At 37.7% G+C, this 25,805-nt stretch overlaps 1 protein-coding gene across 2 annotated transcripts in view; it reads right to left on the bottom strand.

The window, feature by feature from the left end:
* The window catches only part of IGSF11 (immunoglobulin superfamily member 11), a 190,491-nt gene extending 169,988 nt beyond the window's left edge, over nt 1-20,503 (bottom strand). Inside the window, exon 1 of one of the 2 annotated variants that reach the window (XM_058731335.1) lies at nt 20,487-20,503. The gene's annotated coding sequence lies outside the window, so the exon portion shown is untranslated. The remainder of the gene's footprint in view (nt 1-20,486) is intronic. The other variant, XM_058731333.1, reaches the window with a different exon arrangement.
* Between the last annotated feature and the right edge of the window lie 5,302 nt (nt 20,504-25,805).

Here is a 25,805-nt window from a genome sequence, read left to right as displayed (position 1 = left end):
TTTTCTCGTGTTTTTATTTTGCTCATTTTTATTCTCCTTTTTCTGCCTCCTTCACTTCTATTTTTGCCTCTGTCTTTCCCGTATGCTTCTGTTTCTCCTCATAATCTTCTCCTTTTCTTCTTTCCCCTTCCCTTTTTATGGCTACCTGTTCTCATGTATCTTTTCCCCAGTCTATCTCCTCATGCTCTACTCAACCTCTATTCTCATTATCATGATCGATCTCTATTCTTACTATCATGACTGTGACACCCAGAGGAACACTGATTCCACAAGAGCTGGCTGGTTCCATGCCAGCTCCAAAGTGACACTCCCTTGGTAGAGCATTTTATAAATATTAAGTATACACTAAATATATATAAATAACTGTACCATGCCATACAGTTCTTTTAAAAATCTATTTTCTATCATACGCTGGGTTGGGAGTCAAGAGTTCTAGTCCTATTTTTTAACATTTTTAAACTGTATGCTCTTGAGCAAAATACTTCAGCTTCAGGGAGCTTCAATATCCTCTTTTACAAAGTGAGAGTTTGCAGGGGGGCCTGTGTGGCTCAGTTGGTTAAACATCTGACTCTTGGTTTGGGCACAGGTCACAATCTCAGGGTTCGTGAGTCCCACATCAGGCTCTGAGCTGCCACCGTGGAGCCTGCTGGGGATTCTCGCTTTCTCCCTCTCTCTCTCTCCCTCCCCTAGTCACACTCTGCCTCTCTCAGAATAAATAAATAAAAAGAAACTTTAAACACAAACAAAAAAATGAAAAGCAAAGTGAGAGTTCTTAGGCTCTCTAATGTCCCTTTTGGCTTTATAATGCTGCTGCATATCCACACCTACTCGGGGAAGGAAGTAGGAAGATCCAATTCTTAATCTTTCCATAGGCATTTGCTTAGTGGGTCAAATAAATCTGTATCTGGTGGAATTTTAGGCAGCTAGGGATGATATTTGAGGGTGGACAAAGACCTCCCCTTACAATACACTTTTGGTCTGTGCTGCTAAGGCAAACACTGAAAATGGAAGACAGGGAAGAAAAAGGAGAGAGTTTGAGGGTCACAGGCCTCAAATCTGAGGTCACAGTGCAAGTTAAAAGCAGGAGACTCCAACAAGAGAAGCCGTAAAGCCTGACCTCTTGTTTCCTCCTACATGATGGGTTGTGGGACTGCCATGTAGAGATCAGAGCAATTTCCTGCTTCATCCAGTGTGCCCAGATTGAGCACCACCCCTGGAGTAGCAGACCTGGAGTACAACAATGCCTCCCGCTTGTAACTGTTTATATGAGCTACTCATTTTATCTATTCAACCCTCAATTAAATTTAGTGGCTTCTAAAAAATACATCAACAATATAATAAGTTATAAATAAAAACTAATAGGAAAGAAATAATGGTAAAGTAAAAGTTACATGAAGTGTGAGATTACAGCAGATAATGTATATGTCATTATGTCCTCCAAATTTACTATAGGTCAGCCATAAATTTGGCTCTGAGCTTCCTGGCAGGGGATGCAAAGAAGAACATAATCAGTTATACAATACAGGGTCCTTAAAAGGTAAGCAAAACAGTAGTTTAGGAGCAGCCTAACTATTCCAGGTACCAAGAACAGAGAGAGATTGCTTCCATAAGTACTCATCCAGAAAATAATATATAATGTATTAAATCATACCTTCAAAAGAGTCCTTACAGTTAATTCAATAAGATATTTTATGGGGTTATGCCTATTCTACCCTTAAACAGATGTAAATACCTTAATGCCAAAGTTCAATGCTCACCATTTGTCCTTAAATTTCATGAAGCATAATAGTAATCATCTCATCATTAAATATTTCAGGTTAATTGATGTCACTATAAGTTTCATTAAAACATGACATTCTATTCATCTATGTTTAGTCTTCAGAGTTTGTATGTTTAAATATTTATACTAATAAACTAAATTTTACTTAAATCCTAAAAGAAGGTCCTGGGAGCGATAATAAGCTTTCTTTGAAAACATCAGCTTAGCAGACTTCTGTGACCAAAACTACCCAGAAAAGCAGGGTTTTCAGAAATAAAATAAACAAAAAAACTGTCCTTAGGGGGTATAAAAAGAATAGTCCCAGCTAAGGGTTATACAGCTTCAAAATCAATTGTCAGGGTTATGTTTTGAAGACAAAGGTATAATCAAGCAGCCTGAGTTGACAACTTAAATTCAAATGTAGCACTACAAGCTACGTATTCTTTCATTGAGTGCCCCCAGTTAGCTTCATAAACTATTTCTATTTAGTTTATTCCCAATTCCTTAGTCTGTTCAGGCTGCTAAAACAAAATACCGTAGACTGGGTGCCTTATAAACAACAGTAATTTATTTCTCACAGTTCTGGAGGCTGGGAGGTCCAAGATCAAAGTGTCAGCAATGTCTGGTGAGGGCCCACTTCCTCACAGGCTGCCATCTTCTCACTGTGTACTCACATGGTGGATGGGGCAAAGGATCTCTCTGGGACCTCTCTGTTATGGGCACTAATTTCTTCATGACCGTATCACCTCCCAGGGGCTCCTCCTCCTAATATCCATCACCATCCAAGGTGATGACCTTGGGGGTTAGGATTTGAACATATGAATTTTGGGGGGACATAAACATTCAATCAATTGCATAGCTATATACCCATTGTATATAGATATACATATATACACATATACACACACATAGAGAATATCACAAAGATGTATTAAATGTGTAAATAACAAGAAATGCTCTATCATACCATTCACACACTAAACGTCTTAATGTTACACAAAAAAACAAGATTGCTAAGCTACCTCTGCTGCAAAGCTCAGTTATTTCACCTTTAATCATTGGCACTGGATTTTTTTGTATACACTTCCCAGGGATTCCACTTTACCAGCTCCATGTCAATGGAGTGGGCTCAGACAGACCCAGACCTGGTACTGTGGAGTGCTCCCTGCAGAAGCTATTGGCTATTCATATATTTTTAGTTTCTGAGGCCTTTTTTCACCAGACTATTAAAATTACCCTGGTTGACCCTACCTGTAGAAAAAAACTTGAATCATCAAATGACTCTACCCATCCACATTTTGAGATGATAAACCATTAACAACCACCAGGAACTTCCAATATCAATACTCAAAACAAAGTCTTTCCTTCGAATTAATTTAGGGCTCAGTAACAGTTTCTGTTTTCTCTATCTCCTAGAAATTTTACTTTTTTTTCATAAGATTTTGATAGAAAGTTCAAATTCCTTCTCTTCATCAGAGCTTGCTTAAGGTCTGATATCATCTGAGGTAAGGGTAGATCCTTAATATCAGCAAACAAATTTATCTGACTGAGAAATCCTGCAGTGTTGGGTCTACAGCTTACTCACCTCTGTCTCTCTTGTACCCAACCCACACTGACTGACACGTAGAGGAGCCCCAAATAAAGGTTAGCCTGAATTGAATACGTAAATAATTCATTGTGAGAAATAGAACAACCAAGGGTATTTATTTATCTCAGCTAATCAACATGATTGCTTCTGAGAGAGAAATCACATTAAGATCAGACGATAGCCTAGATACAATAAGGGAAATGATCTTCAGACATTTTAGAGGTACTTTTGTAAATCTCAAGTATTCTTATAAATCACCTCATCAGATACAGCAGGAGGCAGGAATATACTGGCCATGACAATGATACCAATAGTTAGAGTTGACAAGAGTTTTGCTACGGATCCCAGGAAGATGGCAGCAGTGGCAGCATAATTTTTCCAATTTCCCAAATCCTTACATAAAAACAGGAAGAGCAACCTGACAACAAAGCCAAGAACCCATGAACAACATTTATTTAAAAATTGGGACAATAAGGTATGCTTACAAACCACAAAGTACAAATCAATGCAGGTGAACCACTAACAGCCACAAAACTAGTATGGAATTGATGTCTGTTCCATAGGAAATATAAAGCAGCAATTAGGCAGCTCCCGCAGGACTTGACAACAGAACTCCTTTATCAGTTCAGGTCCTCCATGGAAGGAGACACTGAAGTAGAGTTGGGAGTGCTGGGGAAGGGCAGAACAAGAAGGAGAAAGTTCTGGATGTCAAAATGCAGCAGAACAGGGAAAAAGGAACAAGAATGTCTAGACACACTAGTGTATGTAAACACAGCCAGAAGGCCCCAGAAAGCAAGCCGCCATATTTTTAAACAATATACACAATATCCACATAAAACAAGGAACAATATACACATAGATCAGTGGAACAGAAGAGGTAGCCCAGAAATAGACCAACACTTACATGGTCAATGAATCTACAAAAAAATAAGCAAGAATATAAAATGGGGAAAAGACAGTCTCTTTAATAAATGGTATTGGGAATGATATATCTGATAAAGGGTTAGTATCCTATCCAAAATCTATAAAGAACTTAACAAACTTAACACCCAAAAAACAAACAACTCTGTTAAGAAATGGGCAAAAGAGGGGCGCCTGGGTGGCGCAGTCGGTTAAGCGTCCGACTTCAGCCAGGTCACGATCTCGCGGTCCGTGAGTTCGAGCCCCGCGTCAGGCTCTGGGCTGATGGCTCGGAGCCTGGAGCCTGTTTCCAATTCTGTGTCTCCCTCTCTCTCTGCCCCTCCCCCGTTCATGCTCTGTCTCTGTCTGTCCCAAAAATAAATAAAAAACATTAAAAAAAAAAAAAATAAAAAAAAAAATAAAAAAAAAAAAGAAATGGGCAAAAGACATAAATAGACACTTTTCCAAAGAAGACATCCAGATGGCTAACAGACACATGAAAAGATGCTCAACATCACTCATTATCAGGGAAATACAAATCAAAACCACAATGAGATACCACCTCACACCTGTCAGAATGGCTAAAATTAACAACTCGGGAAACAACAGATGTTGGCAAGGATGTAGAGAAAGGGGAGCCCTCTTGCGCTGTTGGTGGTAATGCAATACACTTTTGGGTATTTACCCAAAGAAAATGAAAATACCAATTGGAAAAGATATATGCACCCTATGTTTATTGTAGTATTATTTACCATAGTCAAGATATGGAAACAATCCAAGTGTCTATCAATAGATGAATGAATAAAGAAGACACTTATTGATGGAATATGTATACACACACATATACACATACACATACGCAATGAAATATTACTCTGCCATCAAAATGGACAAGATCTTGTCATTTGCAACAACATGGAGGGAACTAGAAGGTATTATGCTAAGTGAAATGTGTCAGAGAAAGACATATACCATATTATTTCACTTATATTTGGATCTAAAAAACAAACGAATAAACAAACAAAAGCAGAAGGAGACCCATAAGTACAGAGGACAAGCTGATGGTTGACAGAGAGTGGGGGTGGAGGAATGGGACAAGTGTGAGAAAAGGAGTGGGAGAGACAGGCTTCTAGTTTTGGAATTAATAGGTCATGGGGATGAGAGGTACAGCAAAGGAAGTATAATCAATGATATTGTACTAGTGTTTGTTATATGGTGACAGATGGTAGCTACACTTGGGGTGAACATACACAATGTGTAAACTTAGGAATCATGTTGTACTCCTGAAATGAATGCAACATTGTGTATCAACTATACTTCAATTAAAAAAAGCCAAGTAGGGGGGCCTGGGTGGCTCAGTCGACTAAGCATCCAGCTCTTGATTTTGGCTCAAGTCATAATCTCACAGTTTGTGGGACAGAGCCCCATGTTGGGCCCTGCACTGACAGCATGGAGCCTGCTTGGGATTTTCTCTCTCCCTCTCTCTCTGCCCCTCCCTGACTTGCGCTTTTTTTCTTTCTCTCTCAAAATAAATAAACATTTCAAAAATGAAAGCCAACTAAAAAAATACAGCTTCTGAACTGAGATGTGCTATAAGTATAAAATACACACTGGACTTCAAAGACAGTATGAAAAGGAAGAAAAATATTTCATTGCTAGTTTTTAAATATTGATGACATGCGGAAGCTAAAATATTTTGGGTACATTGGGTTAACTAAAATGTTATTAAAATTTTTTTAAATAAGGAGGTTTGTGAAATTAAAGCAAAAACCACAAACAAACTTTTCTGCCATTTAAAAATCTCCCATTTTAAAGTCAGCTGCAAACTTAATTCCATCTGCAACCTTAATTCCCCTTTGACGTGGAACCTGACACTCACAGGTTCCAGGGATTGGAATGTAGACATGTTTGGGGGACCACTATTCTGTCTACCCCAGTGACTTTCTCCTGGCTTTTCTTTGCTCAGAAAGACATGGTGTGATTTATCTGAGAAGTAAATGTGAGAAGAATAAACTGTTCATGCTTGGCTCAGAGCCTCCCTTCTTCCTTTTGGGAGTGAGATGCTTCTAGAAAGCACTCGTTTCACTGCTCCTCTAGGGACTGTGCCCCTGCTGGGGGCAAGTGCTGGATGAAGGGTTGGGGGGGTGGGGAGTGAGGCGTACCCTAGGCCTGAGGCTTCCCTTTATGAGGTGGGGTGGGGGTGGGGAAGTCTAATTCTGTGGTTCAATATCTGTAAGCCTGTTTACCTAACAGACCTAAAACCAAATCCTCCAATTTGGCTTCCATCAGTAATAAAGGTGATATGTTGGCCTCATCTCCCAAGTCTTTTGTTTACTCCTTAAACTGGTCAGAATCTAGCCAAGAAAGAGGAGTATTTTTCTTGACACTTTGTCATAGACTTCAAGAAGAAGCACCTAACTGATGATGCTGTTTATTTCCCCAGGATGCCTCATTTTCCCAGAAGTAATTGTTTTTTGAGGACAGAGCTCACATGGGTAACAGCAGAGCAGTAGAGTGATGGGAGTGTGTGTTGTATTAAAATGGCCTCGGTCCAGATGCTGGCTCCATCACTTAAATGTTGTGTGATGCTTGGCAAGGGACTTAATCTCCTGTGCCTCCACCTCCCTGCGAAACAGCAATACTGATTCCTACTCCTCAAAGTTTTTCTGAGTGGTAAGTGAGATGACAGAAGTAAAGCAACTTAGAACAGTGCCTAGCACACCGTATGCGTCCAATGCATGCTATTTATAATTGTGTCTTGTACACATTTGTATCCCGTTTTATTTAGCATAGGAATACTCCAAAAAAAATTTTTTTTAATAAAACAGGGTTCCCCGGGGCGCCTGGGTGGCGCAGTCGGTTAAGCGTCCGACTTCAGCCAGGTCACGATCTCGCGGTCTGTGAGTTCGAGCCCCGCGTCAGGCTCTGGGCTGATGGCTCGGAGCCTGGAGCCTGTTTCCGATTCTGTGTCTCCCTCTCTCTCTGCCCCTCCCCCGTTCATGCTCTGTCTCTCTCTGTCCCAAAAATAAATAAAAAACGTTGAAAAAAAAAAATTTTAAAACAGGGTTCCCCACAGCAAGGACTATGTCTTATTCAGCTTTGTATTCCCAGGAAAAGCACAGAGCCTATCACAGAACTGAGCTTAATTCATGTTTGCTCTGCGAACAAATAAAATGAGAAAATAAGTTGAAAACTAAGGTAAAAGAATTGTTCTGCCACATAACACAATCTGCTTTATTAAACTTAACGGCTAGTACTAGGGATTAATTTCTACTTGGACAGAAAGTCAACAAAGTAGACTCTTCTTAAATTAGTGACAAGTGAATTTTGTCCAATTTTGCATTGCAAACTATTCCAAGGATAATTCCAAAACATTTTTACTATTGCCTAATGCTGTCATGAGTCATTGCTGCCCTCTAGTGGAAGAAGTTATGTAGTGCACATAAAAGTGATGTCCCTAGCTGAGCGACTTCTTAAAAAACTTTTCTACTCAAATATGTTTTTCAAATACTTATATAAATTTTCAAAAACTGTTTCAAAATTTGAATTAATATCTCAGGTAACATATTTGTTTGCATTTATCATCTAGTCCCTTTGGGAAATCAGTCATATCAAATACAATGTTTCACTTTCTGTACCAATTGTAATAAATTGTAAAATAAATAGACGTGTGAAAATTACAACTAAAAAATGGTCACAGGTAGAGAATGCCATTTGTAAGTACAGTAAAACCTTGATTTGTGAGCATAATTCATTCTGGAAACACACTTGTAATCCAAAGCACTTGTATATCAAAGCTAATTTCCCCATAAGAAATAATGGAAACTCAGATGATTTGTTCCACAACCAAAAATATTCATATTAAAATAATTACAATATTGTAATATAACACAAAATAGTAGAGAAAATACAAAATATAAAGAAAAATGAGCAAATTCACCTGCACTTACCTTTGAAAACCTTCATGGCTGCTGTGAGGGAGACAAGAGAGAGGAGGGTTATTGTGTAGGACGACTTTCACTATCACTAATGGAATCACAGCTGTCTCTTGGCTCAATGGAATCTTTCTCCATGGGGGCCATTGTATACCTTGCAAGGATGCTGACTACAGTACAGTGTTAATAAACTCTTGTCATCTACTGTATTTAATGTGACTGGCAATAAGGCAGCAGAGGAAAGGGATCTATATCTGTAGGCAGCCTGACCCAGAATGAAGCAAAGTATTCATTAGCTTACTCTTGTATGGAAAAGCAAAAGACTGTCCATAGGTGCTTTGAAGTGACAAAAAATACACTAGTGCCAGTTGTGGGTACCTTCCAATGCTCTGAAAAGTCACTGATTTCTACCAAACACCTTGGCCTGAAACCGAGCATCTGAGCATGCAAGACGATCACCCACAATCCTGCAGCAAGAGAGAGAAAGAGAGAGAGAGACACAGAGAGACAGAGAGAAGAACCATTGGCTCAGCTGTGATCATGTGATGTTGGGCAGCATGTACTACTCCTATTGCAAGACACAGCTCATTTATCAAGTTAAAATTCATTAGAAATGTTTGCTTGTCTTGCGGAACACTTTCAGAACAAGTTACTCGCAATCCAAGGTTTTACTGTATAGCAAATCTCCAGGGTACTTCTGTTATGGTTTCTAACCTGGTTTCTAATATGGTTTCTAACCCGTTTCAATCCAGTTTCAGACCCCTGAAGTTCTGCAGAGCGGTCACAAGTTTTCAAGTCATCTAGGGCATTGTTTCTGAGCCTATAGAATGTACAAAAGTTGGGAAAGAGGTTGGTGAAATACACTTAAATGAAAAAGACACAGTATCACAAACACCACTAAATAAAATAGAAAGCAAACCATGAGAATACTATTCTATTGATGGCACAAACTCAAAGACACGTGAGTAAGTGGAAGGTTTGCTCTACGAAAGCCAGGTGGTATATGAACAGGCTCTTGAAGATGGATAAATCTTCAACAAAAATAAACAAAGGAAAAGTTACTTCAGAGTGAAGAAGTACAGATTGAATTTTGGAAAAGATGACTAGTCAGGTTTAGCTGCAGTGGAAGGTGTATTCAGAAATAAAATCAGAAACAAAGGCTAGTTACAAATCATGGAGGCATTGAATGGCACCCAGGAAATCTGGACATTTGATCTAGATATTGAAAATAAGTTATTTGAACAGTTATTGAAAATTTTATGAGAGGTCCAATAAGATCCACACCTCTAGAAAGTAAAACTTGCTGTAATTCAGAAGATTAATTGAAACAGAGAAAGGCTGAAGTCAAGGAGATCAGTTTGGAGGCCGCTGCTATGATCCAGGCAAGAAAATCTGAACTCCATCTGTATTAATGGGAATGGAGAAAAAAACATCGATGTGTTTCAGAAGGAAAACCAAAATCAGTCATTCAACAGTGGGTTGATGCAGGGTGTGGGATAGGAGAGTATAATTAAAATAAGAGAGAATAAAGAAAATTTTGACCTCTTGAGTCTAGGCAGATTGAGAGATGTTGAAGCCAATGAGACAGAGATCACAGAGGAGACAGTTTGACATTCTTATACATTGTCTATTTGCCACATGTGGTTAAAAGACAATGTTGTTTTGGGGGCACCTGGGGGGCTCAGTCAGTTGGGTGTCCAACTTCGGCTCAGGTCATGATCTCACAGTTTGTGAGTTCAAGCCCCACATCAGGTTCTGTGCTGACAGCTTGGAGCCCAGAGCCTGCTTCAGATTCTGCGTCTCCCTCTCTCTCTCTGCCCCTCCCCACTTGTGCTCCATCTGTCTCTCCCAAAAATAAATAAACATTAAAAAAAATGTTTTTAAGACAATGTTCTGGAATCCACTACTAGGCGTGTTATAATTTATTATCATTTAAATAAGGGAAGAGGGGTACCTGGGTGGCTCAGTCAGTTAAACATCTGACTCTTGATTTCGGCTCAGGTCATGATCTCATGGTTCATGAGTTCAAGCCCCATGAGTTCAGAGTTCAATCGGGCTCTGCACTGACAGTGTGGTGCCTGCTTGGAATTCTCTCTCTCCCTCTCTTTCTGTCCCTCCCCTGCTAACACCCCCTCCCTCCCTCTCTCTCTCTCTCAAAATAAATAAAAGTAATTTTTAAAAAAACTAAGGGAAGAAAAGAGGGATCAAAAATATGTAAGTTCAGGGGCGCCTGGGTGGCTCAGTCGGTTAAGTGTCCGACTTTGGCTCAGGTCATGATCTCACGGTCTGTGAGTTCGAGCCCCGCGTCGGGCTCTGTGCTGACAGCTCAGAGCCTGGAGCCTGCTTCAGATTCTGTGTCTCCCTCTCTCTCCGACCCTCCCCCGTTCATGATCTGTCTCTCTCTGTCTCAAAAATAAATAAAACATTAAAAAATTTTTTTAAAAAATGTAAGTTCATTATACAACTTATTTAAATTTTTAACAGGAATCTATGTCACATAATGCCTCTGTCGTTAAGGTTTTCATTGTTAAAATAAAACAATGAAACCATGACAAATTTCTAAGATCCATTTTAAGATTTAGCTTTTATGATTCTTTAATCCTGTAATTAGGTAAGAATATGTGTTTGAGCTGACATCCAGTATACATCCGATATTCCAGATAATCCTGAGTTTATAAAAGACAGGGAAACTATCCACAAAGAGGTTAAAATAGCAGGAAAGGTAGAAAGGCATGAAATAACAGAATTCTACAAAGAAAGTTGAGGGATGAAGCCTGAGTGCCCACATTATGGGACAGCACAACCACCCACCCAGTCACCCAAGCCAGAAGAAAGCTACCTGTCATCTTTGACCCCTTCTTCCTCACTCACTACCCATCATTCCCACTGATAATACTTCTAATCCATCTACTTCTCTCCATCCCCACTGCCATTTCTCTAACTCAGATCACCATTCTCTCTTACACAATAACTTAAATAGCCTCTTTTTAAAAAAAAAAAAAAGTCTTACTTTTTCTAAAGTAATGATACAAAATTTATGGTACAAAAAATACATGACACAAAAATTTAAGATTACTGTGAAGTATACAGTAAACATTTTCCTTTCATCCCTGACCACCAGTGACACAGTTTCTTTAATAAGAGGAAACCAAGCTAACCAAAGTTCTGTGTGTCCTTCAAGATATATTTCAGGGGCACCTGGGTGACTCAGTTGGTTGAGCGTCCAACTTTGGCTCAGGTCATGACCTCACGGTTTGGTTCATAAATTCAAGCCCTGCATCGAGCTTGCTGCCTTGCCTCAGATCCTTTGTCCCTCTCTCCCTGCCCCTTCCCCACTTGCGCGCTCTCTCTCTCCCAAAAATAAATAAAACACTAAAAAAGAGATATATTTTAAACATATGCAAGCACATATATATTGGTTCTCATTCCCCATTATTTTCCCTTGGTACCTTGCTTTGCCACCTAATGATACATTTTGGAGATTATTCCATATAAATATACCTAAGAGTTCACTCTTTATAATAGCTGCACTGTATGGATATAACATGTGTTATATACATACCTTTGTTATTGATATACTATATATGTTATTCCCAATCTTTTGCCTACACAATTGATGTTGCAATGAATATCTTTTCACTTGCTTTATTTCTCACAGTTACAATTATATCTGTGGGTTTACTATAAATTTTATAGTATATTTAATCCTCTATTTCTTTGGATTAAATGATTCAATGTGTATATTACTTTATTGCTAGTTCCTTTCTGCTCCTTCTCACTCCAATACCTTTGGCACATTCCCATTATTCCAAACAAGGAAATGTTTGAGGATTTTTTTTTCCCCTGAAGGTATAGCATCTCCTCTAGAGAACTTTCCCTGCCAGTTTTGGCTAAAATGTGCCAAGAGGTAAACAGCATCTTTCCGTACCTGCTCCTACTCTTTTTTGACCACAACTCCTCTTAGTAATCTTTCCTCACATATTGTGGTTCAGGTTATAGATTTCATCTAATTTTTTTTTTCAAAGACTGAATTTGCATTTCTCTTTCTTGCTCTTCTTATCTTGCATTGATTTCTGAGAGAAGACGAGTATAACGCCATCTTTACTTGGCCATTTTATAAATGGAACTCTCTGTAATAGGGTTTTATTAGTCTCCCAACCTCTGGTCTACTATTTCGATCCGGTTTTTTAGTTACAACAAGAATGATCTAAAATGCAAATCTGATCATGTCAGTGCCTTGCAAGAAACCCTTTCATGACTCTGCATACTATTTTATCATTTAAATTCTGGTGTAGTTGGGGCGCCTGGGTGGCTCAGTCGGTTAGGCGGCCGACTTCGGCTCAGGTCATGATCTCGCGGTCCGTGAGTTCAAGCCCCGCGTCGGGCTCTGTGCTGACAGCTGAGAGCCTGGAGCCTGTTTCAGATTCTGTGTCCCCCTCTCTCTGGCCCTCCCCCGTTCTTGCTCTGTCTCTCTCTGTCTCAAAAATAAATAAACGTTAAAAAATTTTTTTTAATAAATAAATAAATAAATTCTGGTGCAGTTAACATACTGTGCTATATTAGTTTCAGTATAGTGATTCAACTATTCTGTATATTACTCAGTGCTCATCAAGATAAGTATACTTTTAATCCCCTTTACCTATTTCACCTATTCCCTCCCTCCCCTCTGCTATCTCTTTGTCCTCTATAGCTAAAAGTCTGTTTTTTGGTTTGCCCCTCTTTTTTCCCTTTGCTGTTTTGTTTCTTAAATTCCACAGATGAGGGAAATCATAGGGTATTAGTCTTTCCCTGAGTGGATTATTTCACTTAGCATTATATTCTCTAGATGCAAATGGCAAGATTTCATTCTTTTTTATGGCTAAATAATATTTCACTGTACATATATACCACAGTTTCTTTATCCACTCATCTATTGATGGACATGGGCTGCTTCCATAGTTTGGCTGTTGTAAACAATGCTGTGATAAACATAAGGGTGCATATATCTTTTCAAATCAGTGTTTTCATATTCTTTGGGTAAATATCCAGTAGTGTGATTCCTGGATAATAGGGTAGACCTACTTTTAATTTCTTGAGGAACCTCCAAACTATCTTTCACAGTGGCTGTACTAGTTTGCATTCCTTTTCCTCTACATGCTTGTCAACACTTGTTGTTCCTTGTGTTGTTGATTTTAGCCGTTCTGACAGGTGTGAGGTGATACCTCATTGTGATTTTGATTTGCATTTCCCTGATGATTAGTTATGTTGAGAATCTTTTCATGTGTCTGTTGACCATACATATGTCTTCTTTGGAGAAATGTCTGTGTCTTCTGTCCAATTTAAATTGGATTATTTGGGGGGCGCCTGGGTGGCGCAGTCGGTTAAGCGTCCGACTTCAGCCAGGTCACGATCTCGCGGTCCGTGAGTTCGAGCCCCGCGTCAGGCTCTGGGCTGATGGCTCGGAGCCTGGAGCCTGTTTCCGATTCTGTGTCTCCCTCTCTCTCTGCCCCTCCCCCATTCATGCTCTGTCTCTCTGTCCCAAAAATAAATAAAAAATGTTGAAAAAAAAATTTAAAAAAAAAAAATAAATAAATAAATAAATAAATTGGATTATTTGGGTTTCTGGTGTTGACTTGTATAAGTTCTTTATAATTTAGGATACTAACCCTGTATTGGATATGTCATTTGCAAATATCTTCTCCCATTCCATAGGTTGTATTTTAGTTTTGTTGGTTGTTTCCTTTGCTGGGCAGAGGCTTTTTATTTTGACGTAGTCCCAATAGTTTATTTTTTCTTTTGTTTCACTTGCTTCAGGAGACATAATCTAGAAAGATGTTGCTATGGCCAATGTCAGAGAAATAACTGCCTGTCCTCTCCTCCAGGCTTTTTATGGTTTCATGTCTCACATTTAGGTCCTTAATCCATTTTTAGTTTATTTTTGTGTATGGTGTAAAAAATGGTCCAGTTTCATTATTTTGCATGTAGCTGTCCAATTTTCCCAAAACCATTTGCTGAAGAGACTTTTTCATATTGTATATTCTTGCCTCTTTTATCAAAGATTGGCCATATAATTTTGGGTTTATTTCTGGGCTTTCTATTCTGTTCCATTGATCAATGTGTCTATTTTTGTACCAGTATTATAGTGTTTTGATTACTACAGCTTTGTAACATAACTTGAAATCTGGAATTGTGATACATCCAGTTTTGTTTTTCTTTTTTAAGGTTGCTTTGGCCATTCAGAGATTATTTGTTCTAGTTCTGTGAAAAAATGCTATTGGTATTTTGATAGGGATTGAATTAAATCTGTATATTGCCTTGGGTAGTATAGACATTTTAACACTATTTGTTCTTCCAATCCTTGAGCATGGAATATCTTTCCATTTCTTTGTGTCGTCTTCAATTTCTTTCATCAATGTTTTGTAGTTTTCAGAGTACAGGTCTTTCACCTCTTTGGTTAAGTTTATTCCTAGATATCTTATTGTTTTTAGTGCAGTTGTAAGTGAAATTGCTTTATTAATTTCTCTTTTTCTGCTTCATTATTAGAGTACAGAAAAGCAACAGATTTCTGCACATTGATTTTGTATCCTGAGATTTTACTGAATTCGTTTATTAGTTCTGGTAGTTTTTTATGGAGTCTTTAGAGTTTTCTACATATAGTAACATGTCCTGTGCAAATAGTGGAAGTTGTACTTCTTCCTTACCAATTTGGATGCCTTTTATTTCTTTTTGTTGTCTGATTGCTGTGGCTGGGACATCCAGTAGTATATTGAATAAAAGTTGTGACAGTAGACATCTTTGTCTTCTTCCTTACCTCAGGGGGAAATCTCTCAGTTTTTCCCCAATGAGTATGATGTTCGCTGTGGGTTTTTCATATATGCCTTTTAGGATGTTGTTGCTATGAATGAATGTTGTACTTTGTCAGATGCTTCTTCTGCATCTATTGAAATGACCATATATATGTTTTTTATCTTTTCTTATTGATGTGATGTATAATGTTGATTGATTTGTGAATATTGCACTAGCCTTGCATCCCAGGAATAAATCCCACTTGATCATGGTGAATGATTTTTTTAATGTATTGTTGGATTCTGTGGGCCAATATTTTGTTGAGGATTTTTTCATCCATGTTCATCATAGATATTGGTTCTCTTTCTTTTGTGGTATCTTTATTTGGTTTGTTATCATGGAATGAATTTGGAAGTTTTCCTTCCTCTTCTATTTTTTGGAAAAGTTTGAGAAGAATCAGTATTATTTTTTCCTTAAATGTCTAGTAGAATTCTCCCGTGAAGCCATCTGGTCCTTGACTTTTGTTTGTTGGGAGTTTTTTGATTACTGATTCAATTTCATTGCTGGTAGTAGGTCTGTTCAAATTCTGTTTCTTCCTGCTTCAGCTTTGGTAGGTTATATGTTTCTAGGAATTCATCCATTTCTTCTGGGTTGTCCAATTTGATGGCATATAATTTTTCATAATATAATTTTTTTTCTGTAGTGTCAGTTGTTATTTCTTCTCTTTCATTTGTGATTTTGTTTATTTGAGGCCTTTCTCTCTTTTTCTAATGAGTCTGGCTAGAGATTTGTCAATTTTGATGATCTTTTTACATAACCAACTCTTGGTTTCATTGATCTGTTCTATTGTTTTTTTGTTTTGTTTTGTTTTTTTAGTTTCTATATCATTTATTTCTGTTCTAATATTTATTATTTCCTTCCTTCTGCTGATTGTGGGTTTTGTTTGTTCTTTTTCTAGCTACTTTAGGTATAAGGTTAGGTTGCTTATTTGAAAATTTTCTTGCTTCTTGAGGTATGCTTGCATTGCTATAAACTTCTCTCTTAGAACCACTTTCTGCATCCCAAAGATTTGGGGCCATTGTGTCTTTGTTTTAATTTTTCTCCATGTAATTTTTTATTTCTTCTTTGAATTCTTAGGTGATCCATTCATTGTTTAGTAGAATGTCATTTAAGCTCCATGTATTTGTGTTCTTTCCAGATTTTTTCTTGTGTTTGATTTCTAGTTTCATAGCATTGTGTCAGAAAAGATACATGGTATGACTTTTATCTTTTTTAATTTGTTAAGACTTGTTTTGTGGTGTAACACATGATCTATTATGGAGAATGTTTCATGTGCACTCAAAAAGAATGTATATTCTGCTGCTTTAGGATGTAATGTTCTGAATATATCTATTAAAACCATCTGGTCTAGTGTGTCATTCAAAGTCACATTTCCTTGCAGGTTCTCTGTGTGGATCATCTGTCCATTGACATAGGGGAGTGTTAAAGTCCCCTGCTATTATTATATTACTATCAATTAGTTCCTTTATGTTTGTTATTACTTGTTTTATGTATTTGGGTGCTATCATGTTGGGTGCATAAACATTTATAATTGTTATATCTTCTTATTGGATTGTCCTCTTTATTATTTTTTTTGAAAAAAATTTTTTTGATGTTTATTCATTTTTTTGAGAGACAGACGGAGAGTACAAACAGGGGAGGGGCAGAGAGAGGAGACACAGAGTCTGAAGCAGGCTCCAGGCTCTGAGCTGTCAGCACAGAGCCTGATGCGGGGCTTGAACTCATGAACCGTGAGATCATGACCTGAGCCAAAGTCAGCCGCTTAACGGACTGAGCCACCCAGGCACCCCTGTCCTCTTTATTATTATATAGGTTCTTTCTTTGTCTCTTGTTACAGTCTTTGTTTTAGAGTCTATTTTGTCTCATATAAGTATTGCCAGCTTTCTTTTGACATCCATTTGCATGATAAATGTTTCTCCATCCCCTCACTTTAATTTGCAGGTGACTTTAGGTCTGAAATTAGTGTCTTGTAGGCAGCATATAGATGAGTCTTATTTTTTATTATCCATTCCGTCATCCTACATCTTTGATTGGAACATTTAGTCCATTTATATTCAAAGTAATTATTTACAATTATTGCCATTTTGTTACTTGTTTTGTGGTTGTTTTTGTAGTTCTTCCCTGATTGTTTCTCCTTTTACTCTCCTTTCAATTTGCTAGCTTTCTTTAATAATACATTTTGATTCCTTTCTCTTTATTTTTTGCATATCTATTACTGGTTTTTGATTTATGGTTACCATTAGGTTTGAATATAATATCTTCTGCATATAGCAGTCTACATTAACTTGATGGTCACTTAAGTTTGAGCACATTCTTTACTCTTCACCCCCCATGTTTTTGGTATATAGTATCATACTTTATATGTTTTTATTTTGTGAGTCCCTTGACTGATTTTTACAGATATACTAGTTTTTAATGCTTTTGAGTGTCCTACTTTTCTCTTACTTATGGTCTTTCCTTTCCACTCAGAGAGTCCTCTTTAACATTTCTTGCAGGGCTGATTTAATGGTCATGAACTTCTTTAGCTTTTGTTTGTCTAAGAAACTATCTCTCCTTTTATTCTGAATGATAATCTTGCTGGATAGAGTATTCTTGGCTGTAAACTTTTTCCTTTTGGCACTTTAAATATGTCATTCCACTCCCTTCTAGCCTGCAAAAGTTCTGGTGATAAATCCACTGATAACCTTATGGGGTTTCTCTTGAATATAATTGTCTTCTTTTCTCTTGCTGTTTTTAAAATTCCCTCTTTATCACTACTTTTTGCCATTTTAATTACCATATATCTTGGTATGGACCTCCTTGGGTTGATTTTGTTGGGGGCTCTCTGTGCCTCTTGTATTTGGATATGTTTCCTTCCCCATATTAGGAAATTTTCAGCTATTATTTCTTCAAATAAATTTTCTGCCACGTTTTCTCTCTCTTCTTCTTCTTCTGGAATCCCTATAATGCAAATGTTATTATGCTTGAAGGGGGTCACTGAGTTCCCTAACTCTATTCTCATTTTGCATAATTTTTTCTCTCACCTGCTCAGCTTGATTACTTTCCATTACTCCTGTCTTCCAAGTTTCTAAGTCATCCTTCTGCTTCCTCCAGCCTGCTATTTATTCCATCTAGTGTATTTTTTATTTCATGTGTTGTGCTCTTCATCTCATTGGTTCTTTTTTATGTTTCATATGTCTTTATTAAGGGTTCCAATGATGTCCTCCACTTTTTTCTCAAGTCCAGTGAGTATCTTTATGATCATTACTTTAAATTTTCTACCAGACATCTTCCTTATATACATTTCACTTAGGTCTCTTACTGTGGTTTTATCCTATTCTTTCATTTGGGACATATTTCTCTGTCTCCTCATTTTGTCTCTCTGTGTCTGTTTCTGTGTGTTAGGGATGTCAGCTATGTCTCCTGCTCTTGAGAATAATGGCCTTATGAAGAAGATATCCTGCAGTGTCCCCTATTCACCAGAACCTGGTGGTTCAGGAGTGTCTCCTATGTGTGTGGTGTGTGCCCAGCTCTTATGTCTTGGCCACTTTTTCCTTCAGTCCAGTCATCTGCAGAGGTTCTCTTTGCCTGTTGTGGGCAGTATATTATGTGTAGTTTTAACAAGGTGAGCTCTGGTATGCTCGCAAAATGAGACCTGCCACCCCCACCACCACTGAGACCAGGGCCTTGTAAAATGCATGGGTCAGGAGATGCAGTGTTGGCAAGGTTTGCATTGGTCTTCTGGCGGAGGGGACCTGCAGTGCCCAGACTAAGGTAAACAGGACCTGAAGGGGTGGATCTGCTGAAGTGTGGGAGGTGGGGCTTGGTGTAAGCAAGTTAGTGAATGTCAGTGCCCCTGCTGGTTATGCTGTGGGGGCAGGGCAGGGATATGGCACCTGCCAGCTCCCTTGTGGAGAATTTCCTTCAGGACATGCTCTGAGATGTATAAATAACTGTTCCTCCCATGTGCCCCAGGCATTTTTCAAACTGCTACTTCTAGCTATTATCTCCAAGATGTAGAACTGAGTCTGCTGATTTTTAAGATTCCAAGCTTTAAGTCCCACTGGTTGTAAGAACTCATGAAATTCAGTCCCTCTCGTTTTAAAAGTCAAAGGCTATGGAGTTTCATCTTCCCAGTGCAGGATATCCAGTGTGATAGTCTGTCTCTCACCCTTCTCTGCACCCAGGGCTCCTTCCCTGCTGCAGATTGCCACATCTCTGCCCTTCCTACTATCTTCATTGTGGTCTCTTCTCTGCTTTAGTTGTGGAGTGTGTTCTGCCAGTCTTTGGGTCTTTTCCTGGGTTATTTATGCTAATATGAGTTATCTAGTTCCTTCTGTGGGAAGAGGTGAGTTTCGGGTCCTCTTACTCGAGTATCTTGATCCCCCTCTCAAATCTGCACACTCTTGGCATAAAGGCCAAACATCTCTCTGATCTGGCCCCTATTTCTCCTGTATCATATCTTTTTCTCCAGCTCTCTCCTACTCAGCATAATAAATTTCATTTAGTTATTCATACTCTCCATGATCTGTTCTGCCTCCAGGCATGCAACATGCTCTTCTCTCTGCCTGGAATATTCTTCTGACATTGACCACTCCATTTACTTCTTAGCTCTTAAATAACCCTTCAGAATAATATCCTTATAATAATAATAATAATAATAATGAGTTACCTTTTTATTGTATATTCAGGCACTATGCTAGGCAATTTATATGTATCAACTCATTTATTTTCATACAAAACCAATTAGATGAGTACTTTTATTGCCTCTATATTAAATATGAGAAAACTGAGCGTAGTAAAGATGAAGAAACTTGTCCAAGGTAACCGAGCTAGATGTTGTGCTTGCAGTTAGACCCTAGCACTCCAACTTTGATTCAAGCGTCGCATTTACATACACAAATACCTGTTTGTACTTCCCCTGGCATAGCTCTTACCACCTTGCATTATAGTTGCTTGTTTTCTAGAGGTCCCTTCTAGAATATAAGATTCCTGAGGTTAAAAACCATATCTGCCTTGTTTCCTTTTGTAGCCATCTTGCCTTACACATAGATAGCAAGGACTCAATAATTTCTTTCTTTTTTTTTTTTTAAAGAAAATAAAATATTTTTTCCCAGGATTGAGAAATGGGAGAGTGTAAGAAGAGGTTAGTATCATAAAAAGTAGGGGAGTGCGAGGGGCACCTGGGTGACTCAGTTGGTTAAGCATCTGACTTCGGCTCAGGTCATGATCTTACAGTTCGTGAGTTTGAGCCCCGTGTTGGGCTCTGGTGCTGACGGTTCGGATTCTGGGATTCTGTGTCTCCCTCTCTCTCTCTGCCTCTCCCCTGCTTGCATGCGCTCTCTCCCTCTCTCTCTCTCTCTCTCTCTCAAAAATAAATAAGCATTTTAAAAAAGGTAGGAAAGTGTGAGAAGAGATCAATATCATAGAAAGCCCTTCCCTCAGGTCATCAGAAATAATAACCACTGATAGTTTTAAAATCCAGTATTAAGTAACGCACCACTACTAGAAAAGTAGTCCCACGTGAGCAAAAGTCCCACGGGAGACACCTCCTCTTCTTACCTGAGAGGGGTGAGGAAAAGAAGAAAAAAAGATTCTGTGCTGTGATAACATTATAATAGATAAATTCCAAGTTGTAAGAGTAAAAAAAATAGTTGCTTTTAATAAGACATCTTTGGATACATGATTTGAGTACAAAATATTAGGATGGGAACCATTTCATTAGACTACTTAGTCACATGGAAACATTAAAAGAAGAAAAGGACTATCTGAAGCTAACCCAATTTAGATTTGTATGAGATCACCTAGATTTGGGATGGAATCACCATGCAGGAACTCTGACCTGCTTCTCTCCTGTTTTACTCCTCAGAGTAAGTCACCTACATCAATTTTGACAAGTTATCAGAATAGTCACACACTCATCCGATCTTTCTTAGTAAATTGTGGCTCCTCTGCCATAATCAGTAAGGAGTTAAATGTTACAAGTTCTTTGCAGATTAGGAAACCATACATACATTGAGTATCTTCACTAAGAAGATGGCATTTACTGGTTTTCATAAATGGGTCTAAATCTTTGAGATCTAGGATTAGACAATGGTCTCTTAAATATGACACCAAAACATAGGTCGTGGAAGATCATTAAAATTTAAAACTTCTCTCTGTCAAAGGATACCATCAAGGAAGTAAAGAGACAACACACAGCATGGGAGAAAATATTTGCAAATCATCTATTTCACATGGGATTTATATCTAGAATATATAAAGAATTCTTGGGGCGCCTGAGTGGCTCAGTTGGTTAAGCGTCCGACTTCAGCTCAGGTCACGATCTCGCGGTCCGTGGGTTCGAGCCCCACGTCGGGCTCTGGGCTGATGGCTCAGAGCCTGGAGCCTGCTTCCGATTCTGTGTCTCCCTCTCTCTCTGCCCCTCCCCCGTTCATGCTCTGTCTCTCTCTGTCCCAAAAATAAATAAATGTTAAAAAAAAATTTTTTTTTAAGAATTCTTACAATTCAATAATAAATAGACAAGCAACCCAATTTAAAATGGGCAGGGGCGCCTGGGTGGCTCAGGTAGTTAAGCATCCGACTTTGGCTCAGGTCATGATCTCATGGTTTGTGGGTTCAAGCCCCATGTTGGGCTCTGTGCTGACAGCTCAGAGCTGGAGCCTGCTTCCGATTCTGTGTCTCCCTCTCTCTCTGCCCCTCCCCTACTCACATTTTGTCCCTGTCTCTCAAAAATAAATTTAAAAATTTATTAAAGAATATTTTTTAATGAGCAAAGAATTTGAATAGAAATTTTTCCAAAGAAGATACACAAATGACCAATAAACACATAAAAAATGTTCAACATCATTGGCCATCAGGGAAATGAAAATCAAATCCACAAAGATATACCATTCATACCCACTAATAAAGCTAACATAATAAACACATAATAATAAGTGTCGATGAGGTTGTGAAGAAATTGGAACCTTCATATGCTGCTGGTGGGAATGTAAAATTGTGCAGCAACTTTGGAAAACAGTTTTGGTGGTTCCTCAAAAGATTACACAGAGAGTTATCATATGACCAGCAATTCCACCCCAGGTATATAGCAAATAGGAATTAAAATGTATATACACACAAAAACTTGTACATGAATGTTCATAGCTGCATCATTCATAACAGCCAAAAAGTAGAAACAATGTGAATGTCCATCAACTGAAGAATGGATAAACAACATGTGGTATATCCAAATAATAAAAATCATTTGGCACTAAGAAGAAAATAAAATATTGATACATGCCACAACATTGATAAACTTTGAAAACATTATGCTAAGTGAAAGACATACATTATATTGTATGAGTCTATCTTTGTGAAATGTCCCAAATAGGTAAAATACAGAAAATAGGATGGTGATTATCCAGGTTTGGGGTGAAGTAGGGGAGAAATGTGAAATGACTGCTAATGTGTGCAGGATTTCTATTTAGAGTGTTAAAAATTCTCTAAAATTAGATTGTGGTGTGGTTGCAAAACTCTGTGAATATCCTAAAGAACCACTGAATACACATTAAGTGAGTTAACTTTGTGGTATGGTATTTTTTTATATGTTAATAAAACTATTTTTAAAAAATACATAATTAAGTATGTTTAAAACATTTAGCTTCATGCTTAAAGAGCAAGAAATTCCAAGACACCAACCAAAAGGAACAAAACAAAGCAAAAACAAGAAAAAACTATCTTCTCTAGTCCAAACCACAGATTCTCAACTGGGTTTAAGGACAGGCAAATATGATACCTTGAACTCAGTTCAAAGTTACTTTCACTTTGGTTTGCTCACAAATCAATAAATAAGCAGCATAAAAATAAGAGAAGTTGCAGAAGGCTCCCCACAAATCCTTTTGTATATCATGGATGTACACTCCAAATTTAGTGATCCTGGTACCCCATAGAGTTAGATATTACAGGTCGGAGGATCGCAAAACTATAAACTCACTGTCTGTTACATTACAGCCTCAACACCCCAAAACAACTCACAATAAACTTGATAAACAAAAGAGGTGTTTCTTTAAAAAGACTGTTTAAACAAACATTAAAACATACTAGAAAGAAAGTATAACTGAATATAATCAAGAGAGAGGACTCAATATTGGAAATTAAAAACATATGTGGGGATTGAAGTAACAGTCTAAGAAAATACTTAGTCTCAATAAATCATAAATTTGAAAGGAAATGCAATATTTTTCTAAGTTGAATCATCAAAAAATTTTAAAGTATAAGGAAAAAATTTAAGTAGACCAATAATCATACAATACTGGAAAACCTACAGTAACTGGAAAACCTATAAGAGATCTGTATACACCACAACCATAACCCCCACACCCCAAGAAACCAGACCATGTGATTTTATTTTATTTTTAATTTTTTTTTAACGTTTATTTATTTTTGAGACAGAGAGAGACAGAGCATGAATGGGGGAGGGGCAGAGAGAGAGGGAGACACAGAATCGGAAGCAGGCTCCAGGCTCTGAGCCATCAGCCCAGAGCCCGATGCGGAGCTCGAACTCACGGACCGCGAGATGGTGACCTGAGCTGAAGTCGGACGCTTAACCGACTGAGCCACTCAGGCGCCCCAAAGACCATGTGATTTTATAGGTGAGTTTTGGAAAATCTTGAAGAACAGATAGTTCATATATAAACTGTTCCAGGACACAGAAGAAGATAGTAAGTTTCTAAAATCATTTTATAAAGCTAGCATAATACTAATGCCAAAAGTCTACAAATACAAAACAAGAAAGGGTAACAATAGATCAACTACTAAAATACAAACATCCTGAATAAAATATTAGCAACTGATCTCAGAATTGTATTAAAAGACAAATATAGGATGACCAAGTAAGGTTTATTCTAGGAATGGATAACTGATTTAACATTTAAAAATCCATGGATGTGGGGCACCTGGGTGGCTCAGTTGGTTAGGCATCCACTCTTGATTTTGGTTCACGTCATCTCACAGTCATGGGATCAGGCTCCACACTCAGTGTGGAGCTGCTTAGGATTCTCTCTCCCCGCCACCCCTCCACCCCCACTCTTCCCCTGCTCATCCTCTTTCTCTCTCAAAATAAATACACAAACGTTAAAAAAAAAAGTCCATGAATGCAACTACATGAATAAGTTAATGGAGATAATCATATGACTATTTCAATAGATTCTATGAATTATTTGATAAAATTCAAAAGCCAGTTAAAATTTTTTGTAAAATAGAAATAGAAAGAAACTTCATCATAGAAATTGTTCTATATATATTCATATATATTTATACATGTACATATATATATATATATACACACGTATATGCATATGTATGTATACATATGTATATATCTGAAACCAAAATTAAGCATTGCACTTGCTGGGACATTCCCATTATATTCAGGAATAAAATGACATCTGTAATCCTCATTATTATTTAACATTGTTTTGTAGTCCTAGTCAATATTAGAAAAAAAAAGAATTAGAATATAAATATTATAAAGATGGGGGAAATTATCATTACAATGTGTATCAAGAAAAATGAAACTAAAAAAACAAAAAGAAAAATGAAGCTAATCAGAAAATCTATTTAATCTGATAAGGAAATTTAAAAAATGGCAGGAGAAAAGAGAAACCAAAATTATCTTTCCTACATACTAGCATTAGCCATTTAGAAAATATAGTAGGAAAAAAAGATCCAATTCACAACAACGATAAAATTCACAAATTATATAAGAATAACATTTTTAAACAAATATACTCAACATATAAGAAAAAAATTCCAAACATTACCAAGGAACATAAAAAATGACTTTAATAAATTTACTTTAAAACTCCTAACAACTATTATTTACTTACTGCATGTTAGGCACTGGGCTAAATTCTTCATAAATATTATATTATTCACTTATCTCAATAACTAAATTGAGTAATTATGTTTCTCTTCATTTTACAAATGAAGACACTAAAGATCACAGAGAACAGGTCACTTTTCTAAGGACACACAGTCTTTAAATGGTCAGGACAACATTCAAATCCAGTTTTATCTGGCTCAAGGCCTAGGTTTGTAGTCGATATGTAATACTAAAGAGATTGAAAATTAAAATGGGTGGAGAAACCAATCAGGTAACTTACATGATTAAGGGGCAGGAGGGAAAGTGCAGTCGAAACTGGGCAACTGCTCCTCACCAGGCAATTGTTGATCTGTGGAACTATGGGCTCAGTAGTAACATACTTTCAATTCTTCAAAAGAAACCAAGCATCTGATGTGGATATACAAGTTGCCATTTTCAAAACTTTAAGGGGGTGGGGGCAGGTAGGGAGTGATGTCAGTAAAAGTGATAAGAGTTGGTAGCTCCAGGGGCTCATCCTTCCACAAAAACAATTAAAAAATGAGCAAAAAATCTCAGTCAACTTTTTCAGAACTCTGGAAAACAGACAAAGATAATAGCAATCAAGTGAATGCTGAATCAAGGGGGCAACTTACAAACAGCAGGAGACCACTACAGCATTTTTACTTGTCCTTGCTCTGCTCCTCAACTCAGCATCAGTTTTGAAGACAGAAGCCCATGTTCAAGTACGAGATCATAGTCCCTCATTCCAGAGGGAGCAGAGCACACCTGTTATCAAAGAATTCTGCTTGTGTTTTGACTTGTCTGAGCGTTACCTGAAGAACTGACACAAAGTGTCCAATGGATAAAATATCTAGACAGAAGATCAATAAGAAAATACAAGACCTGGGGCGCCTAGGTGGCTGAGTCAGTTAAGCATCCGACTCTTGATTTCAGTTCAGGTCATGATCTCAAATT

Source organism: Neofelis nebulosa, chromosome 5, assembly GCF_028018385.1.
Source record: "Neofelis nebulosa isolate mNeoNeb1 chromosome 5, mNeoNeb1.pri, whole genome shotgun sequence".
In the NCBI taxonomy this organism is placed as follows: Eukaryota; Metazoa; Chordata; class Mammalia; order Carnivora; family Felidae; genus Neofelis; species Neofelis nebulosa.
The sequence above is the reverse complement of the archived record's forward strand: the minus strand, read 5'-3'. Positions and strand labels throughout refer to the sequence as shown.